Consider the following 12,904-nt stretch of genomic DNA (forward strand, 5'->3'; position numbering starts at 1 on the left):
TTGTCGCCGATGTTAGGCCTAGTGAACACTGCGATCACAGCGAAATCGTAACAAAAACGGCACTGTGTACAATCTTATATTTAATTGATGGATTTCATGGATATAAACATTCCTGCCTCTTATATTCCAACTATTCATGTAGATTTGTTTGAAAATCATACCGACAACAGAATGTGTCCCAGCAGGTGGTTCTGCCAGCAGCGGTACAACGACGGAAGCAGACGACAATTCCCGGAAGCAGACGACAATTCCCGACGTGCCTTACGCTCCCTAGGTGGCGCTCATCAAATTTGCGCTAACAATCCACTACTTTTGCAGATTGCGAGAGGATCCATTTCAATCCCATCCAGTCCACTTGCCACCCAAAATGGCGCTGCCAGTGTTGGATAAGGGGGCAAATAGTGAGGATAGGCTGATTGATAGCACCCCATATTTCAAGACTTCATTGGTCGGAAAGCTGAAAAAGTGGGTGGAGCTTCAGGTATAGGCATGACCCATTAATGGCCAGACTCCCATTTAATATACGGCTCTGGCACCGCGTGCAGGGTGGAGACCCCTTGCGGCGCCTTGCTGGGTCGAACATCCGGGTCTATTCGCTGTTTACGGCGAAATAAGAGCAAATTATCTCTGCGCGCATGCGTAGCATTTGGCAATAGTCGTACATTTGTTTTCAAAAACGTGTACATTTTCTACATACATTTTTGTTTTCTGAATATCGAGGCACGCTAACCACCACCTCCATAAAGGCCAAGGACGTTGCGATTCTGCGCAGGACAAGTGCGTAGTTCTGGTTAAGGCTCATTTGCATAGCAGAATTCCGAAATTATATCTCAAGGTACGTTCATTTCTCAGGGCGTTCAATAAAGACGATGGATTTGAATTTATGGCTGGCTGCAATTCTGCAATGTCGTATTTCTCATAAAATATTTAATTAATAGGACGATTAATGAGCTGTATCTAATTAATAGTTGATGCTCTTAACCGTCTTTGTTATTTATGAATGAAGAAAGAAGGAAGTCACTGAAAAGGTTAGCCAGCTGCTGCAGTCGAACCCACATCTTCTGCATTGCCGGTCCAGGGCTCTACCAATTGAGCTAAACTGACTCAAACCCTCCATTCACTTCCAAGGTACTGGAGCGGCCATCCAGAAGATGTGGGTTCGAGTCCTGCAGCTGGCTAACCTTTTCAGTGACTTCCTTCTTTCTTCATTCATTATTCTTAGGCACTTGAGGCTTTGTGTGTTTGTCCTTGCCCTGTGTTCCAGCCTCACAACATCAATCTCCATCGTGTTTATCTAATTAGTCGCCCATTAACTGCATATGTAACTGTCCTATACACCCGAGTCTCCGGGCAATATATACCCTGTTACGAAAATAAAATTTATGCAGCTATAATAGTGTTTTTAATACAAATATGTGTATCGAATCATTAAAAAACACTATGTAGGTTAATAAACATACGAAAATCTCATCCGTATCACACTGAAACACAGAACAATGGCGACGAGGCCTTTCATCCATTCTACCTTATATTCATACCGCTACCCCCCAAAATAATATTCTATCAAATAATCATGCTACACACTAGATACATCAGTGCAGCGTATTCTTAGCTTTCTCCCCGCCGATGTAGGTGACCCCATAATGCAGGCCACCGCCTCCGTAAGGTCCAAATACACCGTTCAGTCTCACGTCACCGTACTTATTCACCTTCGTCCTCACATTCTCTGACACTGTCGTGATAGGAACTGGCGCGGCGTGCAGTACGGACCGCGTGATGAAACGCTGTTCGTAAACCGGCTGTTTCGTGAGAGAAAAGCTGGCTAAAGGTTGATGCTCCGGAGAGCCCACGTAGACGATTCCGTGGCCAGCCGAGCTCCCGGCGGGGTGTGTGAGGAACGTCGTACCGTGGCCGTGAGCGACGGGAAGGACATCGTAGACGGGCCGTGCAAGGAGTCCGGCGTACGTGGACGCGGCGAGCAGGGGTAACAGGAGGACCTGTAAATGCGAAAACACAGTGTGAAGTAATAAAGCCCCCGTGCACCACTCTGTGTTTAGTATGGGGTTGTGCCGACTCGACTCAATGGAACCTGCTGGAACTTGTCAGGTTCATTTGCTCAATACAGCCCGGATACTTGTTTAGCAGCTACTTAGGACATAGCTTCATAGGACCAACCTCCGTACAAAGGTCCTTCAGTGGATCTGTAGGGTTCCCACCACGTGACACCTTATGTCATCGTGACATGGTCACGTGGTGTGGCCACGTAAGGTCCTTGTAAAGCTACCTCATTTAAAAGAGCATGCAAAGGGGATTTGATTGGCTGAAAACCGTTATTAATTTGCCAAGCAGTATGTAGAAATCATTCACGTAAAATATTTCTGCCGAAGAATGTTTTGTGACAGCGCAATTCAATTTATAAAATCGGTGCCGTGGCGGGAGGCTCGAGCCACAAGTACGTGACAAGTTGTCCGGCATTTCCGTCGTTGGAGGCGTCCGGTGCCATGGTGTGGACGAAGCATAGGCGTGGCCATGCTAGGTCATGCAGATACATCGCCACAACCACCACCAGGGTGCCTCGGTGGTCAGCACCGCGCAGAGCCCCCCATTGGCTGTGACGTCAAACGCTAAAAGTGCTCCCATTCGCTACCAAAAAATTGTCTGCTTGGAATATAGAATGCTTCTTGTTCGCAGCATCCATTATGTTCTGTTGATTCGAGGCATAAAAACTGTACATGCAAATGTATTTTATTATGCATGTTATTGTACATGCAAATGTACAATAACATTATGCTCATGTGCGTCATCCGATCGTGTGTCTTCTAGTCATTCTTTATGTTTGTTATATCTGTCTCCAGCTAACGAAGAGTGCATGAAGAGTACATAAGGCGCAGCACAGGGTGGCGGCCCGCGCTGTTCGCGAAGCTATGCAGCATGGCGCGGCAGTCCTCGTATTCGTTCCTGGAAAACATTTCAAACAAAGGGCGTTCTTTCTGTCTGCGCCGCAACGGTCTGGAACCCATTTGAGAACCACCTTGTGCCCTGCTTCGTAGACAAGGTACAACCACCACCACAGAAGCAGCTCTCTCGTCTCGGAGACGGACGTGTATTGCGCTGTTGAGAGGATGTCGTCGTTCCGTACTTCGACGCCTCGTGTTCTTCTTTTCTGTTTTTTTTTTCGATAAGGGGATGAGGTTTCTGGTGACCAAAGCCCCGACCGGGTTTGCCGGAATGCTCCAGAGGAGAAGGAGGGGTGAGGGTATGTTGTGTTTATAAGGGCGCGCGAACACACTAATAAACGTCTTTGGTTGGCATTCAGTGCTTCTGTCATCTCGGTTCCGTCCTTTTTGTTGTCCTCTCACACTGGAGTTTTTGATCGTTTTTTAGAAAGTGAAAACACATTCAAAAAGCCGGGTGACGACGTCATCATGCAAAATCCTTTACTAGAAACACCGGCTCAACACAACGACTACAAAGAAAGAGCGCAAACATTTTGCCATCTACACTCTAAGAAGTGTTTTTACTCCTTTTGGGGAGTAATTGCATTGCCACAAAAAATAGTCCCTTTCGGGAGTAAATGCACGGGAGTAAATGAATGTCACAGAGTGAAGACCGCATTTCACGCGCTGTTGTAAGAGTCCCAGGTACATAATTGGTGCGCATGCGTGAAAATACTTTGAAGGAAACCGTCAACCGTGATATATCGAGTGATATAAAATCTTGCGCCATACCAGGGCACAATTTGCGAAGAAAGATGCGCTAACTGTTTCTTACTCTGTGTGGCTGGAAAATTGCTACGTTGTCTGAGTCATACGGCCTTATGTCGTTCAAACTGACCAAGGGCACATATTTACGTAGACTGTTGCATTCAGGAGACTATTCGCGAAGTTTAGTGACAATTTGCAGTCCTGGGGAGTAAATGTCGGGACTAAATGTTGCGTTAGGGGACTAAAATGGGGAGTAATTGCAGACTAAGGGAGTAGAAGCTGCAATTACTCCCCGTTTTACTCCTTTTTTTTTCTTAAGAGTGTATATGCGTGCGGCTTCACCAGTACAACAGAGGCCAAAGACGGGAACATCAGTCTACTTATCTTTACTTTCTATTTTTTATGCTGTGTTAGCGCCGCGAAGCAACTGTGGCTATGAGCGGCGTACAGATGTGAACATATGGAGAGAGGACAGCAGGAAGGAGTGGGGGACAGGGGAGTTCTCAGGGGAGTAACTCAAAAGAGTTATTACACCTCCGTATATTTTACATCTTCGTCTCTCATCTCGTCGCGTGCACAGTTATGTGTGTGTGTGTGGGCTCACCCAGGATTAGCGAAGCGAGTATTCGTGTCGACGCAGACGCCGGTGTAATTGTGAAGGAAGAATTGGCTTTATGTAGTGCATCTATCAAGCGCTCAAATTTGTGCAGTGATATCTGCGTTTTTCAATGCCAGCCTTGAATACCCTTTGTGCATTTTGCAGCGGCCCTTAAAAATCTGCCCAGCACACGCGTTTTCACTACGGCTTCGCTTGCATTTTTCACGGGTTCTTCCAAATTTCGGTGCCAATAATTTTTGTCACAGAGCATCGGCCGGTTCTGTGATTATTTGGTGCGATATACTGGGTCCTGTAGCGGATTCTGGAGTGAATTTATGTACACATTTATACGCAATTGTTTGTTTCAATTAACCCGACGCATGCGAAAATAACCCTGATTTTTGTGCTTGATATACTGCAGTATGTCAAGGTTCTCAAAGGTATGTCAAAATTATCACAATTACTGGTTCTAATACATTTCCCTGTGCCAGCATGAACGTGTATTTTCGTTTTCTTTTGTGTACTAAATCCGCCATCTTGGAATCGAGAGTGAAAATATCAAGAGGGTCGCAGATATCAGCCGATTCTACGCTATCGCTGCGTTCCTCGTAAGTTTGGGAACACCCGAGCGAGAAGCGAGAGCGAGAAGACATGTATTCTCACGCTTTCGCTTCGTGGCTCGTAAATTTGGGAACACCCGAGCGAGAAGACATGCATTCTCACGCTTTCGCTGCGTGGCTCGTAAGTATGGGAACGCCCGAGCGAGAAGCGAGAGCGAGAAGACTTGTATTCTCACGCTTTCGCTTATGCAAATGACTTAGCATTAACGATGTAAAGAACCACCAGTATCAATGTGTCACAACCTCTTTAACAACAGCAAAAAAAAAAAAATAGTAATAATAAAAAGAAAATGAAAAACGTGCTATCATCGTCATCTACATCATTGAGGCTACAAAGCGCCTTCCTCCGTAATCTTCCCACACAAGCACGCTATCTACCGCATTAATCCTCTAATCACTATTTCTCACATTTATCACACTCGAAGACGAAACTGAATGTACGCGTACTTACAGCCAGAGCCATCATCGCCGCTAAGATCTCGGGCAGTATTGGTCGTTTCACTTCCGGGTAAACGTTATTCCCAGACGCCTCCTACGTTTTGTAGACGCCTTTTTATACTGGTCACACAAAAAGAAAGGGTATCGTACCAGATAACGAGTCGGCGCGTAGAAGAAAAAGGATGAATCCTCACAGAATTCTGGCGAACGCTTCAATTACTTGTTTATTCGGCACCACACAGGCATCTGTCTCCGGGCGCGTTTGAATAATCAATGAAGAAAGTCCGCGCGGGTGTTCCGGTTGCATCTCCAAGATACCTGGCGAAGAACAAGAAAATTAGGTTCGCAGTGAGTGGCTTCCGGTTTAGTGGGTCAGTGGAGAGAAGCAAAGAATGTGGCCAGGGAAGATGCTTTTACGGTATGCTGTGGAGCAGTAGAGCTGCAATTTCGGGAAAATTTATTTCGATCGCGCTCATTGCTTTTTCAGGAAATTTAACAAAAATAAATAAAATTACGGACTGAACTGTGACGAACTCTGCGCAACTGCGCATTGCATGTCAAGTACGGCGGTAAACTATAGGCGTACGCTCTTAAAAATAAACTTCACCGCATACGACGCTCCTACACTCATAAAAAAAGGGTGTACTTTAGCTCCATTGGTAGCCATATATATGACACCGTTTTGGAGAGTACAATTGCTGTCCAAAAGCGTGTCCCCTCACTCCCTCAAGGGAGTAGCATAACACCTTCTTCCTGCCGGGGAGTAATATTACTCCTCCGCAGAGAGAAGGTGTTATGCTACTCCCTTGAGGGAGTGAGGAGACACCCTTTTGAGCGTAACTGTACTCTCCAAAAGGGTGTTATATATGTGGCTAAAAAAGGAGTTAAAGTATACCCTTTTTTTAAGAGTGTAGTCAACCATAATCGCGAATTATATCGTTATCTGGCCTGGTTTGCTGAAAACGGGAGACGTACGACTTTTTTTTTTTTTTTTGTGACACTTATGCTGTTCATAATTGTCAAAAAAAAGCCTTGGAGCTCCAAGGTCACTTGTGAAACTTGTACGCTCTTTAGTCATACACTCTTAAAAATGAACTTCACCGCATAGCACGCCCCTAGCCAACCATAATATCGAATGATATCGTTATCTGCCCTGATTTGTCGAAAACGGGAGGCGTACGCCTTTTTTGTGACAATTATGAGCAGCATAAGTGTCACAAAAAAGGCGTACGCCTCCCGTTTTCAACAAATCAGGGCAGATAACGATATCATTCGATATTATGGTTGGCTAGGGGCGTGCTATGCGGTGAAGTTCATTTTTAAGAGTGTATGTCGTCATGGTTGCGCTTGGAAGCCATACAGGGTGGTCCACCAACCATGATAGAAATTCATAGTAAAAACGTAGGCCCCAGAGAAACATGCGGTTAAGGGATTTTTTTCTGCCAATAACTTTTGCCACATATTGGTAACATTTTTATATCACTTCAATTGACGGAAAGTTAACTTCTTGAATTGAACTCCGAAATTTCCCCAGGCAACCTAACGTTTTCTTTGCGGAAATGGGTTCCCCGTGGTCATTTTACTCACTATAGCACATAATCCCACTCGTAATGCAATGGCAATTGCCGAAATAAATTCGCCGAAAATCCGTAGAAACGAGCCCTTGGCTCCGCCTCTTTTTTGACGGCTCGTAGTTTGAGCGCAAAACTGCGAAAAAAGGAGGTTAGATTGACACGCCACACGAGGGGCGAAAGGGTCACAAGCCGTCGGGTGACCTCAATTTTGATAAGATAGCTCTGATTCCCGCACTCAACGCCCGTGTTTGTTCCGTGGGTAAGGTTGTAACCCTTTCCCCTCTCGTGTGGCTTGTCAATCTAACCTCCTTAAAAAAAAAGAGGCGGAGTCAAGGGCTCAGTTCCACGTATTTTCGGCGAATTTATTTCGGCAATTGGCATTGCATTACGAGTGGGATTATGGGCTATACTGAGTAACACAACAACAAAAGTAAAAACAACAAAAGTTTTTTTTTTTTTTCGAACGATTCAAAATTTCCGGAAATTTTGCATCTCTATCGCTGAGGCAGTTCAATGCGGCGATACATTTCGTTCGCGCTGCGCTTCCCTCTAATAACTTCTGATAATGCTATCTTCGATATGCGTGGACGTGCGAATGCATATGAACTCGTATCGCGACTAAATTATGTGGTTTTGAAATGTATGCATTAAAAAAAAAAAACGTATCCTAAATCGTGATCCACGAACACCGTTCACGGAGAAAAATAATGCTCTGCTAGTACAGCTTGGGACAAAAGTTTACGGAACACGGCACCTGCGTATTTCTTCAGCGGAGCGGCCCCCTGCTAGCTATCAGGAAGAGATCGAATAAGAAACAGGTGACCGGTAATTCGATCCATTTCTCAGTATGTGTGTTGACTTCGGTTTGCTGCTAGATAGCCGCTCCATTGGAGAAATGCGACACCCCGGTGTTCCGTAAACTTTTGTCTCAAGCTGTACAAGCGCGTTTTCCTGTAAATGAATCTGAATGTAATATTTTTGTAGATGCTAAAGGAACTTTGAGCCGCCATGTCATTTTTCCGGCATTTGTCGGCAGAAGTTCCCTCCTCGTACGTTGGATTAGAGTACTACCTTTCGGCTGCATGTTTTCATTAACATTTACTTTATGTAGGAAGACAGCCTATCTTATTTAAGTAAAACATATGCAGTGTCATAAGTTGCAGATATATTACTCTAGAAGGGGATATTTGTTTAGCTATTTATTTATTCAACAGGCGTTTAGATGATCTTTAAATCCTCATATAGGACGGCGCAGGAGCAGAACACACATAATAAAACTGACCATCATTATCTGTTTCCGTAATTTCTATGGCCTATCTTTGATGTTGACTGATTAGTTAGCCCACCCAGACATTACTTCACCCGTGTGTCGTTGTTCAAACTTCCCTATTTGTCGTCCCGTCCGTCCTAGCTATCATTTGCCGGAAATTATGAAACCTTCATTGCAGCTTCCTAATTTTTACATCGGAGCCAAATACTATACGTCAAGCGAAAAGCAAGCACTGACCGCCATAACCAATAAAGATGTCCAAAACGAAGAGTAATTTACGCGTTGTTTCCGTTTTACGTTTGTTCTGCGCAGCCTGCCCGGGGGCGGGGAGGGGGGGGGGGCACTTTGCTTCGCTTTTTATCCCACCTGGACAAGTAGTACGTTTGTAGTTACGCCCTCGAACCACTGCACGCGGCATCGCACCGTGTCGTCTGCGTCCAAAAAGTCAGATGACACTCAAAAAAATATCCAAAGCACTTAAAAGCAAATATAGTTTGCTGTTCTATTTTGAAAATACCAACAAAAATTTGTTTTCGTGTACTTTCAGTAAGAAAAAGCGTGATTTCGCTACACTGCATTCAACGTTTACAGAATTGTTTATCGACGTGGACATCATCGACAAAATAACTTCACGGATACCGTCTGACAGCTTCCCAGAGCTTAGGGCCGTATGTAACTTACGGCCATTCCTTAATGCCGTAACTTTAAGGGCCGTATATGTGCCCGTCTGACAGAGGTATAATAAGCCCCCTGGTTTGGATGGTTTGCACATGGTGCATCCATTAAGAGAACACCATACGGGCACCTCGCTTTGCAGTGCCGCGAGTGTGGGTGCGAACCAGACCTCACGCGAACAGACGTGCTATCAGTACACAATGAGCACCTTACGAGGGAGATACTAGAGGCATTTTTCATTGCTAAGCACGAGGATGATCAATGCGTAAGCGCTCCGTCACTAAACCTATCCCCCGCGAAGATAAGTTATCTCAGGAACGCGTTGCAGTTCAATCCGACGATGTCAGTTTGTTAGGAACAAACTTCCCCCCTTTTTTTTCTTGTATATATAAACATGTTTCGATTATAGTAAAGACTGTCAATGGAGATTTAGCAGTCGTCCTGTCTCCGTTCTTTGTCGGCATCCTTGTGCTGCTTAGTCACGACGAAAATTAGAGTAGCTTATGAAAAAAAAAATGAAAAAAAAACACTTGAAAAATCCCTGCTTCGCCGTTCCAAACAATTACCACTCCCGTGTTTGGGAAATTTTGGTGTCATGGCGCCCCCATAGCGAAAGGCAACCAATGAAATCCGCCCGACTTTGGTTGACAGGTCGAGTTTCTTTTTGTAATCTCCTCCGATAATGCCCGGACTCACTTCTAGTACTCGGCATTGCTTTATCAGAAGTTTACGAGCCACTTAAAAATAATATTTAGTCACACAGATATCACACGTATAACTCTGTGCTGTGTTTACAAGCAACAAGCTGTTAAACTACCTCACAAACATGATCTGTCTGTTTGCTGTCCTATGGTACCTTTAAGAAGCAACTTAAGTTTACTTAAGTTTAACAAGTGAGAAGCCCGGAATGAAGACCGCACTGCTAAACAAGTATCCTGTGATCTCGCGTGTCGCAGGACGACGCTGAAACACTCTTAGAAATGAACTTCACCACATAGCACGCTCCTAGCCAACCATCATCCCGAATGACAACGTTCTCGCCTCTGACTTGCTGAAAACGGGAGGAGGAGCCTATTTTGTGTCCATTATGCACGGCACAAAATAGGCTCCTCCTCCCGTTTTCAACAAATATAGGGCGAGAACGTTGTCATTCGGGGTGATGGTTGGTTAGGAGCGTGCTATGTGGTGAAGTTCATTTTTAAGAGTGAAGGTATTTGGAATTTCGGAACAGAACACAACAACAATTTACTGGTTGGGTGCTGAAAGGCGCGTATATAGTTTGTGGACAAAATGACCTCTGAAAAAAAAAAAAAAGAGAAGAAGAAGAAGAAGAAGAAGGACACCTTCTGGGGGAGTACGCCCTTGCCACATATAACACTCCCTTTGAAGTGTACAGTTACTCTCCATTATACTCCTTAAGGAGTCTATTTGTGGCAAAGGGTGTATTACCCAAAAGGAGTTACAACACACCTTTTTTTTTTTTAAGAGTGTGGACTAAATCGTTTGTCATGGCTGTTGGAGCATTCTTTCGCTAGAGATTATTGCGGATCGTGTCCAAACAAGCATATATTATCCGAACGTGTACAGGAGCCTTGAAGAGAAGCGAAACAACACATGCTTTTCTGGGAGGTCCTTGTTGAACAAGCTCGTAACGAGCTTGTTAACGGACTCCACGCTTCAAGTCCCATTCTTTAAGCTGGCTGTCATAGTAGGGAGATTCACCAAATGACGAATTTTATCGGAAGGAGGAAAATGTAGCCCGGTCGCTATACCAGATCTCGTGACTTTGTGGCTATCGCTTAGTGGGAGGCAGACATGTACAAGATACTGAAAAATGTATTTAAGATAAGATAATAAATACTAACGTTAGAATGTAATTAAGATAGAGTAGAAATACATGACAATGAAAGTAATTAAGATAGAGTATAAAATGCTTCAAAAAGTATTTGAAATACAATTCAGATACTATTTATCCTTGAACCCAAAAGTCACCGGTCACTGGTCAATGCGGCAAGTCGCCGCTATGTGACATGAATCACCTAAACCGCGCGCTACACAAGCCGCAGCTGTGTGATAGGAGTCACCTAAACACAAGTTCCAAAAAAGACAACAAAGAGATACCACATAACGCCACTAAGTATATGGGACGCAGAACAAAGCAAACTTCTAGCAGGTCCCTACTCGGGGAGGTCAGAATTCAGAGTCACGGCATCAAGGCACACATAATAGAACCCTCACTCACCAAGGATTAGTACACACGGGGCAATATCTCTAAATGGAGACATCCAAAAAGGGCCAATGTCCGGGTCAAGTCCGAGGGACTCAGGAAATTCCCAGTGAACAAGCAAGATGATGATAAGACGAGACACAGAAAGTTTGAGAGGGAGATCCAAAATATGTAATTAGAGTATTGAGTAGAAAATACCATAAAATGTATTTTAAATAGAGTACAAATACACAAAACAAAAACTATTGAGTAGAGTACCAAAATACCTCAAATTGTATTTAAAATACAGTATTTTAAATACAATACTCCAAATACGTACAAGTGTGGTGGGAGGTAACTTGTGTTCGAATCCGAGCGGCAGCTGTGCTGTCTAGGTGTTTTTCCTTGGTTTTCTTCAGTCGCCTTTAAACAAATGTCGGCATTAGCTGCCTGTGAAGTCGGCCCACGACGCATAATCGTCCCCGAGCGACATGCTGCCAGGCAGGCAGGCAGGCATAAAGCTTTGATATAACACGCCAACCACCACCACCGTTCGCTATTGCGCTACTTCAACAGTGCCGTTGCGTAAAGAAGTTGCGTTTCGATGCAAAGTGTGACAGGGCAACACGCTGAATTTCCCAGATTTTAGCCCGAAATTCAGAAAATTTTGCCTCGGAAGGGTAGGGTTCCTGAGGGGCCCTGCGGGTAAAATATATGTCAGCCGCCACATTTTTCCTGAACTTCTTGTATTACTGTGTATACTGCTTATGTGAAGAACAAGAAACCGTTATATTCACCCCCTCCCTCATTTGGGAAAGGAAATGACCGAGCCTCTCACTTCTCATTTTGGAGCGAACGCATGGCGACAACAAGAAGATGACCAAATTTCATAATCCCAGCTGCGAAATTCGCCATTTCTCTTTTCTCTGTCTTATGTCTCTCTCTCTTTTTTTTTCAACATCAACATAATGAAATTCATGATTTCGAAGACTCGCCAGTTCCCCACATTCTCTTTCTTCTTCTTTTTTTACCGACATCAACATAATGAAATTCACGATTTCCAAGTCTCGCCAGTTCCCCACATTCTCATTCTTCTTCTTTTCTTTCTTTCTTCTTTTTTTACCAACATCAACATAATCAAATTCACGGCTTCCAAGCCTCGCCAATTCCTCACAATCTCTTTCATCTTATTTTCTTTCTTTTTTACCGACATCAACATAATGAAATTCACGATTTCGAAGACTCGCCAGTTCCCCACATTCTCGTTCTTCTTTTTTTTACCAACATCAACATAATGAAATTCACGATTTCGAAGTCTCGCCAGTTCCCCACATTCTCATTCTTCTTCTTTTCTATCTTTCTTTTTTTTACCAACATCAACATAATGAAATTCACGATTTTGAAGACTCGCCACTTCCCCACATTCTCTTTCTTCTTCTTTTTTTTACTGACATCAACATAATGAAATTCACGATTTCCAAGTCTCGCCAGTTCCCCACATTCTCATTCTTCTTCTTTTCTTTCTTTCTTCTTTTTATCGACATCAACATAATGAAATTCACGATTTCGAAGACTCGCCAGTTCCCCACATTCCCTTTCTTCTTCTTTTTTTTTACCAACATCAACATAATGAAATTCACGATTTCGAAGACTCGCCACTTCCCCACATTCTCTTGCTTCTTCTTTTTTTTACCAACATCAACATAATCAAATTCGCGGTTTCTAAGCCTCGCCAGTTCCCCACATTCTCTTTCTTCTTCTTTTCTTTCGTTTTTTTTTTCTTTTACCGACATCAACATAATGAAATTCACGATTTCGA

The 12,904-nt window shown here is 43.9% G+C and overlaps 1 long non-coding RNA gene across 1 annotated transcript; it reads right to left on the bottom strand.

Annotated features, from left to right (window-relative positions):
- Nucleotides 1–1,508: 1,508 nt before the first annotated feature.
- LOC135377168 (uncharacterized) lies at nt 1,509–5,674 on the bottom strand. Its single transcript, XR_010418077.1, has 3 exons — nt 5,511–5,674; nt 5,374–5,454; nt 1,509–1,997 (listed from the first exon to the last, which is right to left on the bottom strand). It is a non-coding gene; the product is annotated as an uncharacterized LOC135377168 (long non-coding RNA).
- Nucleotides 5,675–12,904: the final 7,230 nt, after the last annotated feature.

Source organism: Ornithodoros turicata, chromosome 1 (genome assembly GCF_037126465.1).
Source record: "Ornithodoros turicata isolate Travis chromosome 1, ASM3712646v1, whole genome shotgun sequence".
Taxonomy (NCBI): domain Eukaryota; kingdom Metazoa; phylum Arthropoda; class Arachnida; order Ixodida; family Argasidae; genus Ornithodoros; species Ornithodoros turicata.